General features: G+C 35.5%; 1 pseudogene; it reads right to left on the reverse strand.

Annotated features, from left to right (window-relative positions):
• Nucleotides 1-255: 255 nt before the first annotated feature.
• LOC123872399 lies at nt 256-3,578 on the reverse strand (annotated as a pseudogene).
• Nucleotides 3,579-5,001: the final 1,423 nt, after the last annotated feature.

The raw sequence follows: 5,001 nt of genomic DNA on the forward strand, positions 1-5,001 counted from the left end.
CTCCTCGGGTACCGCGACCGCTCCGTACGGACAAGACTCGGCCGCGGGACGTGGGCGACCTGCCGCAACCGGCGCATTTTATAACCTTTTTATTCCATTGTCACTCGGCCGAAGCGACGCAACCGAGGGAAAAATAAATTTTACCTCTTATCTAAATGTCAAATCGTTCGCTTTCGATCGAATCAGTTTCCAAATAGTTTTAATAAATCTCCTTTTACGGCGTACGGAGCGCGGAGAGCGATATCTACAGACGCATTATAGATTCATGCTGCGAGTTATCGGGTTTTTATTCTGTTGTGACCGGTACGACTGTTCCAGGCAACAATGGCTTTAATTGAAAGAGTGTCAATAAATTTGTCGCGCGGAGTCCTGGGACGTCGCCGGTGGTCCCGATAAACTCTACCATCCCGCAGCGCTGCGACGCATTGCGAAGGATCAAACCCTTGTTTCGGAGGAACAGCGTTTGTTTTTATCTAATGCCGCCCTTGTCTTCATTAATATAAATCTTCCGAATTGTTTCTTTATCAAATAATCGACACGCTATCTTGTCTTATTTAATACTGGTTGGAAGATTAAAGATACGGTCGCTCTTCTGACATTCCTCGTATTAAAAATTACATTATGAACCTAAGCATACTTAAATAATAATGTTTAGACAGGCGAAGACAGTAGGTTGTCTATAAGTAGCTCTAACTCTGTCGGCTTTGGTAATTTACAAATGTTGTTCAATTTTCTATTTGTTTTCTCACGATGCGACTCCGCCTACGAGTTGCTTCTACGAACAGTTTTTTACCAAGGAGGGGAATTTTGTATTCATAATTATAGTCGTTACAATGATACAAGAAAATGTTAACTCCATGGATATAACAATAAAATACACGATTGAACGATGATAAGTAATCTGCAAAGGATTTTTTATTACCTTACCGCTGAAGTTATAAAAAAAATGATAAAAGCGAATTTAGAGGCTAGAAAAACTGGCACAGCCCAGGCACACTGTTGAATTATCTGAAGCTAAAAAGGATCATAAAATTATTTCAATAGAAACCTCTTAAAAATAGTCTTTGTTATTTTTAGGTTTACAATACAAAAAATGGTGATAGCCTAGTGATTATGACGTCAGCCTCCTATTAACAGAGCCCGGGGTTCGATCCCGGTACCTCTAACTTTTCGGAGCTATGTACTAGGTACTTGCTTTAACGGTGAAGGAAAACATCGTGAGGAAACCTGCATTATCTGGACTTCCTCATAATGTTCTCAAAGGTGTGTGAAACCTACCTATCCGAACTTGGCCAGCGAAGTAGACTGTGGCCAAATCTTTCTCATTCTAAGAAAAGCACAGAAAAGCCTCGTATTGAGTCGTAAGCTAACAATGAGATCATTGTGATGATGATGATGGCATAGAATACAGAAAAACACTTCGTTATTTATTAATTAATAAAAATTCTGACAAAACTGGCCAATGATTGCCTTATCCATAAAAGCATCGCCTTTGATACTTAATGGCTTTACAAGTGCGGTCCACGTTTGGGCCCAACAATTCACACCCGATAATCATCTTTTAGATAAAACGCCGATGGAATAGCACCGTGAAATCAAAGAACTATGCCTCAATTAATTAAGGCTCGTATCGTAGATGCTTTTGAGTTTAATTTCGTACAACAAATGCCGAAGTTAACACCTTTTGATTGTAAGGAATTTTCATTTATCAATATAAAATATATTTACCTGTTATTATGGTATTTGTTGTCCTTGACATCGTCACAGGATGAAGGCGAGAGCAAAAAAGCTGTGTAAAAGAGAAAAGGGCCACCCGGACGTAATCCCAGACTACCTTATTACCTATGCTGATTGATATTGTTCTATGTTGCTATTATAACTTACGAGTTTCTAAATTAGAACAAATAAATTACAATCTACTAAGATGGATTTGTGAGAATAAATCCTTTTTCCTTAACAGTTATAGATATAATATAATGTAGATATTAATGTCTTGCTATAAATTACACTTCTCAAAAGCTAACTAAATTAGGTCATGTTTAATTCAATAGCCAGAAAAGAAAGTAAGATGAAAAGTACACAGTTTGAAACCAAGCAATACCTAATGTAGGTCTCGTATACACTAGGTATATGGCCAAATAATGAACAAGCCATATATAACTGTGTATCTACACTCAGGCAATTAAGGGCTAAAAGTGAAAACAAACACAAAGAGTAAATGTTTTCATTCCAATCAAAGCTTTTTTATCTGTTCTGTACATAGACAAATAAGATCCGTATTTGGAACGTCATGCAAAGAAGGCTGAACGGGTGAACGTTTCACTTTGAAACATTACTATAAATACAATTGGAAAAAATGATGACTTATAACCCTAAGCCTTAAACTTAATAATATAAAATGCGAGAGTTTAGCTGTCTGTCCGAACCAGTGGTAAATTATTTTGACGATTAAAAAGCACTTGTAAAAGTCTGCTTGAATAAAATTCTACTCTATTGTGCCTGTCTAGCAGTTATTCTTTCACCTCTCCACTCCTGCCAAACTGATCTTGGCTCAAGTACAGAGATAGCTTACATCCTGGAAACGAATATACTTACTAAGATTCTTTGAGTATATCCCGGGAAAACTAATAATTTCAGTAACACTAGTGTGTCCATCACAGCTTAGGTTTTGTCAAATTAACTTATTCCTTAGTTTAGGTACAGTCGTGGGAGAAGCTAGTTTTATCATATTATATAGGTACGTGCAAGAGTAAATGTTTATTGAAAACGAAGACGAAAAAAATTGCGCGTAAATCTGCGCGCATTCAGTATTTGACACTTCGTTCCTCGATCCTTAGTCAAAAGGTTAGATTATCAATTTTAAAACTCCATGCATGAGCTTGAAGTTTATTAAACTAGTTTGAGCTAACTTTACCTTTTATCAAAGTTTTCACTCGCCGCACGCGATCAACACTTAAAAGAACTGGATCAATCAGCAATTTCAAAGGTGACGATAGCCTTTCACTGAACAATATTGCCGGCTGTCCCTTGACTGCAGAACAGAGATTCTTCCACTGACCACCTTCAACCAACAACGATGCGCGGCTAGACGAATTGTTCGTCCTTGTTTCAACATTCAACAAATCACTCAAAGCACTAGCATCACCCTTTAGAACTCTCCTGACATACACTTTAAATATGCTTTTCCTGGACTTTTCCACACCCCGCTTTCTACTTTGCACGCTTGATATTTTCGCGGTAAAAATAAATTTGGATACAAGCACGACACGCTTCAAAGAGTTAACATTTTTAAACACAGTACTATTGTAGCACGTTGATAGCAAATTGTTTTCGGCTCTGATAACCGTGTTCCTTTTTTTCACATTTCCTTTCATAGAAAACTCGGCGGCAGTGAAACATATTAAAACACAAGTTCCTACAATAAAAATCCGAGTGAAATCTGTTATCATTTTGGTTCTGTTGAATTGTACGTTTTATTTTGCACTTCGAGGAAAAAAATCATAATTTAAAAAAGTTTTAACAACTTATTCTTTCGATGCTTAGATCGATAAATGTAATCGATTTGCAGTTTCATAGAGTTTATCCATCAACAGGCGGCGCGCGCGCAGGTTGCCGTACGAAACGTAACTGGAGGCTTTATCGTGTGACTGCAAGCGACAGCCTGTTGCTGTTTTGTTAATCCATAAGCTTTACTACAACCTGCGTAAACACTTAACAAAACAAACATGATTGCGGATTTGTCTTCATTTTCTTTACGTTGATACTTTAGAGACTGGACGGTATTTTAATTACACATGCACCCGTGAGTCGTTATTCTACTTTGTGCCTACATAATATTAATAACGACTAAGTACATTTTTTCTTTCTTTTTTATTGTTACGATTTAATAAGAGCTCTATTGAAATGATTGCGGTCGGTCAAAATCTTTGGTAGTTTTCAAGATTAAGTAATTTTCCGTTTAAATCTATACCTACTTACTATAATATTATAAAGATGAAAGATTTGTTTGAGTGCCTGTAAACGATAAACTCTAAAACTACTAAACCGGTTTTAATAATTATCTTACTGTCAGAAAGCTATTTTAGCCAAAAGTAACATATAGGCTATATATAATAATATCTAGGAAGTATTTAATTGCACCCAAGCGTAGCTGGATGGATGAGCTAGTTTTAAGGAAAACCGAATATTTTAAAAAGGATCCATAGGTGCATATATTATCCTCAGAATCTCTCTTTATAGCTATCAGCACAATTTTTTTAAAATTTAAAACACAAACATCTCATGCATATTATTTTTGCTTTTATTTCAACAATATTTGCATTACACAGAAATACTAGTTTCAGTTATAGCACTCCGAATATACATACCTAAATGTAAAGTTCACTAGTAAACTTATATGAAGATATGCAAGTCTGATATGCGTAAAATGTACTTAGGGAATAAATGATGGTATTTGAAAACTGTGTATGACAAGCATTACAACGAGTTCTATATAATTTAAAGGTAAATTATCACGTATAACCAATGTGAGAAAATATCCTTTCCGTTTATTGAGAGATCTGTTTGTAAATAGGTATATTAGTAAGTACTAACAAAATAAAGTGTAAATATTATGGATATTTCTATCCTGTAAATTTATTTTCCTTTAACTGCGTGTGTTTTGTTTTGTTGAAGCTTAAATTAGCATTTCTAATTTCTGGTTTTCTATTACACAAGTGTAAATTAAAAATTTCTAACATCCCCGACAAGTTCAGGTTACAGTAACTAGAAAAGAGCTGATAACTTTCAAACGGCTCAACCGAATTTCTTGGATTATAATTAAGAACACTCTCGATCAAGCCACCTTTCAAACAAAAAAAACTAAATTAAAATCGGTTCATGAGTTTAGGAGCTACAGACAGATACACAGATACACACGTCAAACTTATAACACTCCTCTTTTTGGTTCGGGGGTTAAAAATGATTGATTTAATATGTATTATTTTACTTTTCATTTGAAAC

Source organism: Maniola jurtina, chromosome 2 (genome assembly GCF_905333055.1).
Source record: "Maniola jurtina chromosome 2, ilManJurt1.1, whole genome shotgun sequence".
NCBI classification, from domain to species: Eukaryota; Metazoa; Arthropoda; class Insecta; order Lepidoptera; family Nymphalidae; genus Maniola; species Maniola jurtina.